The 14,136-nt window shown below is 42.1% G+C and overlaps 1 protein-coding gene across 1 annotated transcript in view; it reads left to right on the top strand.

Annotated features, from left to right (window-relative positions):
• LOC126198513 (uncharacterized) overlaps positions 1-14,136 on the top strand; it is a 52,962-nt gene that overhangs the window by 25,429 nt on the left and 13,397 nt on the right. The window lies entirely within an intron of this gene.

The following is a 14,136-nucleotide window of genomic DNA, read 5'->3' as shown; positions in this document are numbered from 1 at the left end:
ACTTCCCAGCAAATTAGGGACACTGTTGCTCCTGGGGTATCGGCGAGGACCATTCGCAACCGTCTCCATGAAGCTGGGCTACGGTCCCGCACACCGTTAGGCCGTCTTCCGCTCACGCCCCAACATCGTGCAGCCCGCCTCCAGTGGTGTCGCGACAGGCGTGAATGGAGGGACGAATGGAGACGTGTCGTCTTCAGCGATGAGAGTCGCTTCTGCCTTGGTGCCAATGATGGTCGTATGCGTGTTTGGCGCCGTGCAGGTGAGCGCCACAATCAGGACTGCATACGACCGAGGCACACAGGGCCAACACCCGGCATCATGGTGTGGGGAGCGATCTCCTACACTGGCCGTACACCACTGGTGATCGTCGAGGGGACACTGAATAGTGCACGGTACATCCAAACCGTCATCGAACCCATCGTTCCACCATTCCTAGACCGGCAAGGGAACTTGCTGTTCCAACAGGACAATGCACGTCCGCATGTATCCCGTGCCACCCAACGTGCTCTAGAAGGTGTAAGTCAACTACCCTGGCCAGCAAGATCTCCGGATCTGTCCCCCATTGAGCATGTTTGGGACTGGATGAAGCGTCGTCTCACGCGGTCTGCACGTCCAGCACGAACGCTGGTCCAACTGAGGCGCCAGGTGGAAATGGCATGGCAAGCCGTTCCACAGGACTACATCCAGCATCTCTACGATCGTCTCCATGGGAGAATAGCAGCCTGCATTGCTGCGAAAGGTGGATATACACTGTACTAGTGCCGACATTGTGCATGCTCTGTTGCCTGTGTCTATGTGCCTGTGGTTCTGTCAGTGTGATCATGTGATGTATCTGACCCCAGGAATGTGTCAATAAAGTTTCCCCTTCCTGGGACAATGAATTCACGGTGTTCTTATTTCAATTTCCAGGAGTGTATATTAAAAAGAAACTAGACACTCGCCCCCATTGCGAGAAAAGCACCTAGTGTTAACCTACGTTTCGGCGTAGATAACTACACCTTCTTTAGAACAATAAAACCCACAAGTGCCTAAGAAAACCTTTGTCAATGATTAAAATAACACCATAGCTATACATTTATAAACGAATAAAAGGAAAACAACCAACAGTACATATGTAAAAAGTCAAAACCACTACTTAACTTAATGGTGTACGCAGTTTATGGCGGGTCATGGCCCATCGAACATAGGCCGGTGTGAGGTGGAGCGTACACCATTAAGTTAAGTAGTGGTTTTGACTTTGTACATATGTACTGCGTGTGTTTTCCTTTTATTCGTTTATAAATGTATAGCTATGGTGTTCTTTTAATCATTGACAAAGGTCTTCTTAGGCACTTGTGGGTTTTATTGTTCTGAAGAAGGTGTAGTTATTTACGCCGAAACCTAGATTAACACTAGGTGCTTTTTTCGCAATCGAGGCGGGTCTCTAGTTTCTAGTTATGCTTGCATTGAGACTCGTTCCTTTCCTTGTATCTTTGATCTTCAGTACGAAAAATCACAGCCAAACACGTCTCATGTATTGACCATTGAGTCAAAACTGTAAAGGTGACGTAGTTGTAGTATTTTCTTACGGCTGTTTTATCAGTAGATAAGCAGCTGTTTACTCGCCCTTTGCGGTCGCCGCCATATTGCGATTTTAAAGTGCTGACTTCACTGACAACACTGAAACTGTACACGGTATTGCCAGTCCAGCAATGTATGTCTCTGCTCCCGGCGTACTGACACTAAACTACAACATCCACAACTACAAACCTAGTACAGACATACAATGGTACTTTGTTCTCTTCCACAAATTAAAAATAGAAATATATAGTATTGATGTTCTAGAATATTATTTATTTTATACTCCATTGCAAACCGGCTTTCTGTTGTTTTGGCCTTACCCGGATGACCTGAGTCATTCTTAGAGTTAATACTGCACAATTCCTTAAGGAGAATGTAATGATCCTAATACCACGCAAGTTAAGTAGAGTCGAAACATCGTTTTAATAAGTCATACTTACGAGGGAAACACCCAATTGCAACCCCTTTAGATGTAGTGGTAAGATGGACAAGTAATAGCCTGTCAAAAACTGAACACAGATCAAGCATGAAAACAGGAAGAAAGTGTACTGAACTGTGAGAAAGAAGCACAGCAGAAACAGTAAGCGGTTCAGGCTGAAGAAATACGATGAGCGAAAGGGGGGGGGGGGGGGGGAGGGCAGTGGTTAAGTTGTCACAGTATTGGGCAGCTAAGCGGACGAAGTGTGTAGAAAACTCCTTCCTGCCAATTTTTTCACAAAATTATGAGCTGACCGTCCCGTCATTGAAGTGTTTGTTCTTTCTCTGTAGTCTTGGCAACTGTCACACTATAAATTTGGTTATAGAATATGAGTCATGTGGGATTAATACATTACCATCGCAAGTAAATGTTATGAATAGTACAAGGAGACGAGATACAACATAGACTTTTCACAGAAAAGAAAACAACAAATAAGCGAGTATGGACAATATTACAACAAAGGAATTCAAGAGCCAAAACTTCCAAAACGGAACGCAAATTCAAAAAGTTAAAAGCGTTTTTTCTGATAGAGCACAGAGACAACTGTGTGATTGTGAAACTGTTGCGTTGATTCGTGTGCAGCTTTTCTCACAAACTAATTATGCTTCCAACATTTCTTTGGTAGCGATCACATTCACATTCTTACGAATACCTAAATCGGGCAAGGAGCCATATCTCACTCACTCACCAGGCGTAAAAGTTAAGTGCGTCGATAAAAGATCCCTATCATATGACACACGTACTGTCACTAATGCCGTGTGTGTGACACCAGACTTGTCTTACGGTGAAGGATTCGGTTGACTTGGCGCGCTTGTCGTGTTGACTTGTCACTTCCTTTCGGCTGCTAACAGAGTAGTTGTGCAGAATCAGCTTTCATTATAGGTCCCCTCCTTCACACCTCGCTGCTGCAAACGGACGTTGCACCACGACACAGACATAAATTTGGATACAGCGAACAGACACGTCAGTGACCGGACAGACAGTTCTTCATTTTGTGAAAAAAAAAAAAAATGCCTCGACGGAGCTTTTGAACACGGCTTGCCCTCCTTGAACCCATCACCGTGACCACTTAACCACGTGGACGAGGCTCTTCGCCTTTAATCGATGTACTTCTTTTCACTCTTTCTGTTTCGCTTTTTTTCACAGTTCCATACAACTTGTTGTTTTCATGCTTGATCTGTGTTCGGTTTTTAACGGGCTGTCCACTGGTCCCTCTTACTTCTAAATCTGAGAGGGGTGTGATAGGGACTTTCCATTGTCAGAAGCAGTGCTAGATGCCAGCCTCGTGGCGGATCATATTATGCGCTGGCGAAATGAAGGAAGACGAAGGACAATACCACCCTTAATTTCACAGAGTGGTATACTTGGAGCGAAAGCTCTAAACTTACCCCTCTGACTTTCATGCTGGTGCCTAAAGACAGGTGCAGTTCGGAACTCAGATAAAACTGCAACTCACGCTACGTTACGTAGGTAGCCCTTAAATTATATATGTTCATTCATTCATTCATTCATATCATTTTTCCCCTTACGGGCAGTGTATCAATTATCTCATGATGACACAATTTTCACTTCTTTCCTTTCTTCCTTATCTCTTCCCAAAATCTCTTCATCCTTTGACTCTGTTCTTGTTTCCTTTGTTCCGTCCATAATGCTCCCGTCTTCCTCTTCTCACTTACCAAAAATTTTGCATTCCTAATTTTGTTCCTGAATTCCTTTATGTCTTTTATCATTTGTTTGTTGATCTCCATCTGCCTTATGCCTTCCTCTATTTCATATTACCAATTTATTTTAAGGCTTGAATGTTTTACTACATCAAATATTTTCTTTGTAAGTCTGGTGTTGTCCATTCTCTGTATGTGTCCATAGAAATTTAGTCTGCGTTTTCTGATCATGCCTGTGAGTCTGTCAGTGTGTTGGTATAACTCATTGGTAGGTCTTTTCATCCATATAACATATATGTGTATTGGTAAGAATATTTTCCTGAGAATTTTGCGTCCTATTTTTTCTGTCTCTATAATGGCTGATGCTCCAATTGTGGTCGTTTCTGACGCATATAGTGATTCCGGTAATACAACGGTTTCGTAGTGTCTAATTTTGGGCTGTCTCGATATGCTTCTCTTATTATAATGCGACCATGTGAGTTTTTATGCTTTCTGGAGTCTTTCTGTTCGTTCTATGTTCGATGCCTTGTTTGATCCTCCTATTTGTATGTGTTCCCCTAAATATTTAAATTTTTGACTCTTTTTACGGATCCATACATCGTTTGCATGATGTGTACATTGTTGGTTTGTCGTTCCATGTATTGAGTCTTCTCATACGATATCTGTAGACCTGTTTTGGCAGCTATTTCATGTAGATGTTCCATTGCTTCCTTTGCCTCCTGTGTGTTACTACTAAGTATGGCTATGTCATCTGCAAATGCCAGACATTTTATGATTGTTCTTGTTTCACGTGTTCTTCCTAGCTGTATTCCTTTAACTTGTTCTTCCCATTGTTTGACAATCTTGTCTAAGACTATGTTAAACGGGATTGGTGAAAGCCCATCTCCTTGTCGGACACCTGTGTGTATCTGGAAGGGCTCCGAAATTTCTTCCATGAACTTAATCTTCGAGGTGGTGTCTGTGACCGTCTGTTGAATAATTGCCCTGGTTTTTCTGTCGATGCCATATTCTTCCAGTACGTCAAAGAGCGTTTGTCGGTCTATGGCGTCGTATGCATTTTTAAAGGCAACAAAGTCAACTACAGTGTTTCTTGTCTGTCTGACTTTCAAAAGTGTTCTCAAGTTCCAGATCTGTTCTATGCCTGATCTCCCTCTTCTGAAGCCTGCCTGGTATTCCCCTATTTGCGGATCTGCTTGTGGTTAGAGTCTGTTTAATAACACCTTTGAGAGAATTTTGTGTGCGACTGGTACTAGAGAAATACTTCTGTAATTATTTGGATCTGACTTATCATCCTTTTTATGTATGGGATGGATCAAAGCACATTTCCATTCCTCTGCCAACTTCTTTGAGACCCAAATTTCTGAGATAATCTTGCAAATTTGCTTGGCGATGTTTTCATCTTGGAGCTCCCAGATCTCAGCAATAATACCATCTTCTCCTGCTGCTCTGTTAGTTTTCATTTGTTTGATGATTCTCTCTATCTCTTCTACTGTGGGTGGATTGGAATCTGGGTTGGTTGTGGCCTTTTGGAAGGTTAATTTTTCTATGGGTTTCTTGCAATTCAGAGGTTCATCAAAGTATTGTTTGAGGATTTTGCAATTTTCTTTCGTGTTCGTTTTGAGGGATCCATCTGTTCTTCGGAAGCAGAGGCTAGGAGGTTGATAACCCTTCATATTTTCTTTGAATGGTCTGTACAAATTTCTAGTGTTATTTCTCTTGAAATCTTCGTCAATTTCTTTCAACCTGTCGTTGTCATACGCCCGTTTTTCTATTCTGATTTCCTTTGATGACTGTTTCTGAATGGCGTGAAATTCCTTCCACGTTTCTGATGTTCGGTTACTGCTGAATTTATTCCATGCCTGTGTTTTTCTTTCAATAGCTAGATCACGGTTCGCGTTCCACCATCTATGTTTTCGTTTCCTAGGAGGTTGCCACAATCGCATTGACCTCTGAATTGTTTTCGCAAAGTCTGTCCAAGTGTCTGCTGAATGCCTATTAATCTCTTCAACAACGTTGTCCCTGTTTATCTTCAAGTATTCCGGATCAGGTCTGACTGTTTCGTTTCGTGCTGTTTTCTTCCGTCTTGGGATTATCCTAATCTTAACTTGTAGTAAATAATGATCAGACTCGAAAAATCCCTTACATGTTCTGACATTTAGAATTTCCGGCGTACGTTTGATGGAAATAGCCACATGATCAATCTGCAATTCTCCCCATACGGTGTTGGGTGCTTTCCATGTTGTAAGTTTTCGTCTTGACCTTTTGAAATTGCGTCGACATAACTTTGAGGTTGAAATTTTTACAATATTTTATGAGGTGTTCTCCATTTTTGTTTGTACGAACGTGTGCTGAGTGCGGACCAGTGATTTGTTTGTAGTTTCATTCTTTACCTAATTGTGCATTAAAATCTCCCATTACAATTTTCACGTGTCTTTCTGGAATGTTGTTGGTTACTTCTTCCATGTCTTCCCAGAAGTTTTCCACTTATTGTGGCTTTTATCTGTTATGGTCATTTGTTGGTGCATGAGCATTGATAACTGTGTATGCTTTATTACCTGATTTGAAAGAGAGTTTGGAGATACGTGCTGATATGCTTTTGAGGTGATATATATATATATATATATATATATATATATATATATATATATATATATATATATATATATATATATACACTCCTGGAAATTGAAATAAGAACACCATGAATTCATTGTCCCAGGAAGGGGAAACTTTATTGACACATTCCTGGGGTCAGATACATCACATGATCACACTGACAGAACCACAGGCACATAGACACAGGCAACAGAGCATGCACAATGTCGGCACTAGTACAGTGTATATCCACCTTTCGCAGCAATGCAGGCTGCTATTCTCCCATGGAGACGATCGTAGAGATGCTGGATGTAGTCCTGTGGAACGGCTTGCCATGCCATTTCCACCTGGCGCCTCAGTTGGACCAGCGTTCGTGCTGGACGTGCAGACCGCGTGAGACGACGCTTCGTCCAGTCCCAAACATGCTCAATGGGGGACAGATCCGGAGATCTTGCTGGCCAGTGTAGTTGACTTACACCTTCTAGAGCACGTTGGGTGGCACGGGATACATGCGGACGTGCATTGTCCTGTTGGAACAGCAAGTTCCCTTGCCGGTCTAGGAATGGTAGAACGATGGGTTCGATGACGGTTTGGATGTACCGTGCACTATTCAGTGTCCCCTCGACGATCACCAGTGGTGTACGGCCAGTATAGGAGATCGCTCCCCACACCATGATGCCAGGTGTTGGCCCTGTGTGCCTCGGTCGTATGCAGTCCTGATTGTGGCGCTCACCTGCACGGCGCCAAACACGCATACGACCATCATTGGCACCAAGGCAGAAGCGACTCTCATCGCTGAAGACGACACGTCTCCAGTCGTCCCTCCATTCACGCCTGTCGCGACACCACTGGAGGCGGGCTGCACGATGTTGGGGCGTGAGCGGAAGACGGCCTAACGGTGTGCGGGACCGTAGCCCAGCTTCATGGAGACGGTTGCGAATGGTCCTCGCCGATACCCCAGGAGCAACAGTGTCCCTACTTTGCTGGGAAGTGGCGGTGCGGTCCCCTACGGCACTGCGTAGGATCCTACGGTCTTGGCGTGCATCCGTGCGTCGCTGCGGTCCGGTCCCAGGTCGACGGGCACGTGCACCTTCCGCCGACCACTGGCGACAACATCGATGTACTGTGGAGACCTCACGCCCCACGTGTTGAGCAATTCGGCGGTACGTCCACCCGGCCTCCCGCATGCCCACTATACGCCCTCGCTCAAAGTCCGTCAACTGCACATACGGTTCACGTCCACGCTGTCGCGGCATGCTACCAGTGTTAAAGACTGCGATGGAGCTCCGTATGCCACGGCAAACTGGCTGACACTGACGGCGGCGGTGCACAAATGCTGCGCAGCTAGCGCCATTCGACGGCCAACACCGCGGTTCCTGGTGTGTCCGCTGTGCCGTGCGTGTGATCATTGCTTGTACAGCCCTCTCGCAGTGTCCGGAGCAAGTATGGTGGGTCTGACACACCGGTGTCAATGTGTTTTTTTTCCATTTCCAGGAGTATATATATATATATATATATATATATATATATATATATATATATATATATATATATATATAATGAAAGATATGTAATTTGTTTTCTTTTTAGTTTGCTAGTACATCTCTGAAGAGTTGGTATATACAGAAATAGCTCAGCCACAGTTCAGTAACACAGCACTAGAGCAGCTAAAAAGCGTAGCCTATTGATGAGATGGACATCTCTCCACATTCCTCCTTTAACGGAGTGCGCGCTATTGCAGGCGCTAGGATTGCAACGTTTGTCAGAAGAGCAGATATATACTTTCAAACGAACTACAGTTTCGTTACGTAAGTTTTTCAAGTCGATAGTTAAAACTAGAGGACTGCCCATGTACAATGCTCTCGTAATCAACCGATCTGTCACTGACTTCCGGTCGTTAGTTATTTACATGTCCATAGATCATCTGAACGATGCTTTTTTCAAAATGATGTGGGACGAGTAAGTTTACACGCAATGTATACATGGTTAGTGTCAACATTGATGAACACATTATTATTCTAGTACTGCAACTACATTTTTTTTTTATTTTTTGTGTTTGTTTTTACTAACCACCGGTTTTTAAGTAGAAATTCGTCAATGGAGTAGAGGGATTTGTCCTGGGAAAATGATTTTAAATTAGATTTAAACTTGTTTCGCAACCTGTGAGTCATTTAATGTTATTGGGCAAATGATCAATAATTCTTATTGCTGCATATTCAACTTCTTTAACAATACCCATTCTGCCCTCTGCTGTTGTGGATACGGACATCATTGTTCTTCTCAAAATGTGATGGGTTATTTATGACGAATTTCATTAACTACTGGCTGTATTGTGAGGACCCAGCTAAAACGCCTAGCTCCTTGAAGAGGTTCCAACATGGCGTCCGTAGATGAACACCACATACTGTGCTTACTCCTCGCCTTTGTGCCATCAGTGCTTCCTAAGTGAAGTGTTATTCCCGAAAATTATTCCGTAAGACGTTACTGAGTGGACATGCGCAAAATAAACCCAACTTCTCATCTTAATCCGGGAACACACCAAATGTGTCTATGCTTCACACAGCACTACGCAGAGGAAAATAGCCCAGTGATGGATTGTGTTTAACCTACCAGGCGACATCTAAAAGTAAGATGCTTGTTATTGCGGCAGGCCAGTTAAAATCGTACTGAATGCTCCACTACGCTTCAAAGTGACACACATATATGGCCCTTTACAAATCTTTGGAAGAACTGTACGATCTAAATGCAATTTTGTGTTTGTTTATCACGACCTGCTTCGGCCCCAAGGCCAATTTCTAGTGAATATATCATGCGTTCTGGGAAGGCACAGTCATTCTTTTACCTTCAGTACCAAAGCGCCAAAACTTTTCAACCGGCTTCCAAGACGAGGAAGCCACAAACCACGCGTGGTGCGTATCGTAACGATTGCTTGAAACAATGTAGTTGAAATATACCATATCCTTGCATGTTTAAACAGCATGACCATCCTAATGAATGTTCCCTCGTTTACAGTTCACTCCTTGAAGTATACTTGTGAGAAATTATGTACTTTGTATCTGCAAGAAAATCACATGCAACAATAGCCCCCACGATATTTATAGTTGATGCCGGCGTTTAGCTTGAATTTTGCAAAGAATATCTGCCTCATTCAATAAAATTCTAATTGGAATTCATATATATTAACTGCTTTCGGTAACCCATATATATTACAAAAATGGGTGTACGTACATATCTATACGTAGATACGTTCAATATCTCCTGCTGAACCGCTAGACCGGTTACAACCAAATTGGGTACACGTATCCCTTACTATCAGGCAACAATCTATCCATCATAGTTCAGGAGATCACACGTCAAAACTTTGAGATGCGTCAAAAACCGGGGCATCATGCATAACGTTTAAATTTATTTCTTAGCTGCTACTAACCTAATCGCAACGTATTTCACAGACAGAATTCACACATGCCGCTGAATATACCTGCACAAATACATTATTGTAAGACACATATGCCTAGATATATGGCATCATAAACACTGAGATGCATGAAAAAATTCCGCATCAAGCATGGAGTTGTAATACATTCCTTCTTCGCTACTAAGACACTCCTGCCTTCAAATTAACTTAATAAAATCCCTGATACCTGTCAGCGCTTTTGACAGCTTACAACTGAGGAAGCGCAAACGGCTGTAGGCGAAAACAATAGCCGTCTACGCAGCTACGAAGAGACGTTGCCATAGAAGTGTTTACAAATGCGCGTTGTGGATACGCAAAGCAGCTATACTTATAAATTACTCATATTTCAATGTACGACTGTTTCATAATGCATGGAAATCAACTTTTTTTCGATGTTACACCCTATAGTTAATTTTTGGTTTCCGTTTCTAATAGCAATAGACAATATGAATGCACTGACACATTGCAAGCTAATAGCAAATAAAATTTCGACTCAACAGTAACACAAAAAATTGACTGTTTGAGACATGGGTCTTCATGACGTATACCTTACGTAAATGTGATACCTGTTCAGTCTACCATTTTTGAACACCCTTGTAGACCGAGAGAGTCAAGTAAAGAAATTATAAGAATTCAGAATTTTGAGTGAAAACGCATACTTCGAAACATGTCCTTCAGGTAAATGCCTAAATGTCTTTCGATACTTAACATAAATAATTTCATGCACCTGTCAGTTATCCTTACCGAAAATCATATAATAGAAACGAAATTTACTTGATAAGAAATTAATTATTTGATGTGACTTTGATAATAGCAATGAATATTAAATTTGGACTGGAAATTGCCCTAGTTAAAGAGGTGTATTTTACAAGTGAATAAAACTTTGGAAATGACATCACAGACACGCATAAGCAACGCTACGGAAATTCTCAATGCATCTGAAATGATCTACTACTGCTTGTGAGTAACGTAAGGCTGTCACGGAACAAAACAAGACGACGTAAAAGCCTGTGCTCTAAAACTTGCGAAGCAAACTTATCTACTGCAATCCGAAATAGTTACTAAGATAACTTATAATTCGTACGACATGAGTAAGCATTATTGTCGATGTAATAAGTGAACTAAAGGCATAAAACCGTTTCCCTAATTATTCTTACAGCCGGCGTTTATACAAATCCTCATAGTTAATCAGTACTACCATACCGGAAAATCATTTAGCTGAACTGATGAAAGGAACGAAACAGAAATCAAGATCTGAGACCTTTTACTAATCTAACAGTTATTGCTGGATGCTACACACAAAAAGATTTTACAAAGTACAATCAGATTACAGTTGCACGGTTCACGTTTTGCTCCCAGCACAACAAAAGAAAGACCTGGTCCATAGTGCAGATATGAAAAACACATAAGAAACGAAACCCTTTGGTAAAATTGATACAGAGTTCCTACATTCAATCACGAATCGTGCGTAACACACGAATACAAAATGCAATCTGCCCATCATTGATCGTAACCTCGAGTGTCACTCTGTTACTCATTTGATGACATTACCTAAGCAACCACAGCGTTCCACTACAGCTTGCCAGATCTTAAAATAAAGAAACACATTACACTGTATTCTGCGGACGGTGTATAGGAAATATTATTACAATTCTCAGCACCACTGGACGAATACAAAACCATAAAAAGGTGGCTTTAGTTACCACTCTTCAACCTTGTCAGTGTAATTTAATGCAGACGCGTTCAAAAGCACACCAAATCACACGCAACGAAAATACGCCTTCACTAGAAAGTAGCTCAAAAGGAATCGCTACGAAGCAGAACGCTTTGCTTCCCCTCAAAACCGTGTGGTGACCGCACCGTCGCTACAAATGCTCAGAGGGCGCTCTCGCCTCAGAGTCATCCGGCAGAGAAACAATTCAATCCACGCAGCAGTAAATAAGCGGCAGTCGATAAATGATCACAGATAGAAGAGAAAAAAAAAGTTGCTCACCAGAAACAGACACGTTATAACCTTAATATATGGATAATTTTCTTCATGTTGGGTACCACAGCAATACATTTTGAAGTTTTCCACCTCAGCTGTTTTTGAGTAGAATTCAGGTAACTATATGAAGGCCTTATTTCGATAGTGGTACAAGTCCATTTTGTTCATTCTGAGATACAGAGCCCAATAGTTAAAAGATCTGAGTTGAGATATATATACCAGAAATATATATACTTGAATATATATACTTGAATACATATGCTTGAATATTTCTGGTATCTCAACTGCAGATTATTCAGCGCTGTTTTAACTTGAGGACTCTGTATCTCAGAATGAACAAAAATGGATTTGTACCACTTGTAACCCCCCCTCCCCATGAACCAATGAACCATGGACCTTGCCGTTGGTGGGGCTTGCGTGCCGCAGCGATACAGATGGCCGTACCGTAGGTGGAACCACAACGGAGGGGTATCTGTTGAGAGGCCAGACAAACGTGTGGTTCCTGAAGAGGGGCAGCAGCCTTTTCAGTAGTTGCAGGGGCGACAGTCTGGATGATTGACTGATCTGGTCTTGTAACACTAACCAAAACGGTCTTGCTGTGCTGGTACCGCGAACGGCTGAAAGCAAGGGGAAACTACAGCCGTAATTTTTCCCGAGGGTATGCAGCTTTGCTGTATGTTTACATGATGATGGCGTCCTCTTGGGTAAATATTCCGGAGTTAAAATAGTCCCCCATTCGGATCTCAGGGCGGGGACTACTCAAGAGGACGTCGTTAGCAGGGGAAAAAAAACTGGCGTTCTACGGATCGGAGCGTGGAATGTCAGATCCCTTAATCGGGCAGGTAGGTTAGAAAATTTAAAAAGTGAAATGGATAGGTTAAAGTTAGATATAGTGGGAATTAGTGAAATTCGGTGGCAGGAGGAACAAGACTTTTGGTTAGGTGAATACAGGGTTATAAATACAAAATCAAATAGGCTAATGCAGGAGTAGGTTTAATAATGAATAACAAAATAAGAGTGCGGGTAAGCTACTACAAACAGCATAGTGAACGCATTATTGTGGCCAAGATAGACACGAAGCCCACGCCCACTACAGTAGTACAAGCTTATATGCCAACTAGCTCTGCAGATGGTGAAGAGTTTGATGAAATGTATGATGATATAAAAGAAATTATTCAGGAAGTGAAGGGAGACGAAAATTTAATAGTCATGGGTGACTGTGATTCGAGAGTAGGAAAAGGGAGAGAAGGAAACATAGTAGGTGAGTATGGATTGGGGATAAGAAACTAAAAAGGAAGCCGTCTGGTAGAATTTTGCACAGAGCATAACTTAATCTTAGCTAACACTTGGTTCAAGAATCATAAAAGAAGGTTATATACATGGAAGAATCCTGGAGATACTAGAAGGTATCAGATTGATTATATAATGGTAAGACAAAGATTTAGGAACCAGGTTTTAAATTGTAAGACATTTCCAGGGGCAGATGTGGACTCTGACAACAATCTATTCGTTATCAACTGTGGATTAAAACTGAAGAAACTGCAAAATGTGGGACTTTAAGGAGATGGGACCTGGATAAACTGAAAGAACCAGAGGTTGTACAGAGTTTCAGGGAGAGAATAAGGGAACCTCTGAGGGATGAAGTAGTGAAGGCAGCAGAGTATCAAGTAGGTACAAAGACGAGGGCTAGTAGAAATCCTTGGGAAACAGAAGAAATATTGAATTTAATTGATGAAAGGAGAAAATATAAAAATGCAGTAAATGAAGATGGTAAAAGGAATAGAAACGTCTCAAAAATGAGATCGACAGGAAGTGCAAAATGGCTAACCAGGGATGGCTAGAGGACAAATGTAAGGATGTAGAGGCTTATCTCACTAGGGGTAAGATAGATACTGCCTACAGGAAAATTAAAGAGACCTTTGGAGAACCATTTGCATGAATATCAAGAGCTCAGATGGAAACCCACTTCTAAGCAAAGAACGGTAAGCAGGAAGGTGGAAGTAGTATATAGAGGATCTATACAAGGGGAATGTACTTGAGGACAATATTATGGAAATGGAAAAGGATGTAGATGAAGATAAAATGGAAGATACGATACTGCGTGAAGAGTTTGACAGAGCACTGATAATCCTGAGTCGAAACAAGGCCCCCAGAGTAGACAACAGTCCATTAGAACTACTGACAGCCTTGGGAGAGCCTGTCCTGACAATACCATCTGGTGAGCAAGATATGTGGGACAGGCGAAATACTCTCAGACTTCAAGATGAATGTAATAATTCCAATTCCAAAGTAAGCAGGTGTTGACATACGTGAAAATTACGGAACTATCAGTTTAATAAGTCACAGCTGTACAATTTGTACAGAAACCAGATGGCAGTTATAAGAGTCGAGGGGCACGAAA

This window comes from Schistocerca nitens, chromosome 8 (genome assembly GCF_023898315.1).
Source record: "Schistocerca nitens isolate TAMUIC-IGC-003100 chromosome 8, iqSchNite1.1, whole genome shotgun sequence".
NCBI lineage: Eukaryota > Metazoa > Arthropoda > Insecta > Orthoptera > Acrididae > Schistocerca > Schistocerca nitens.
The sequence above is the reverse complement of the archived record's forward strand: the minus strand, read 5'-3'. Positions and strand labels throughout refer to the sequence as shown.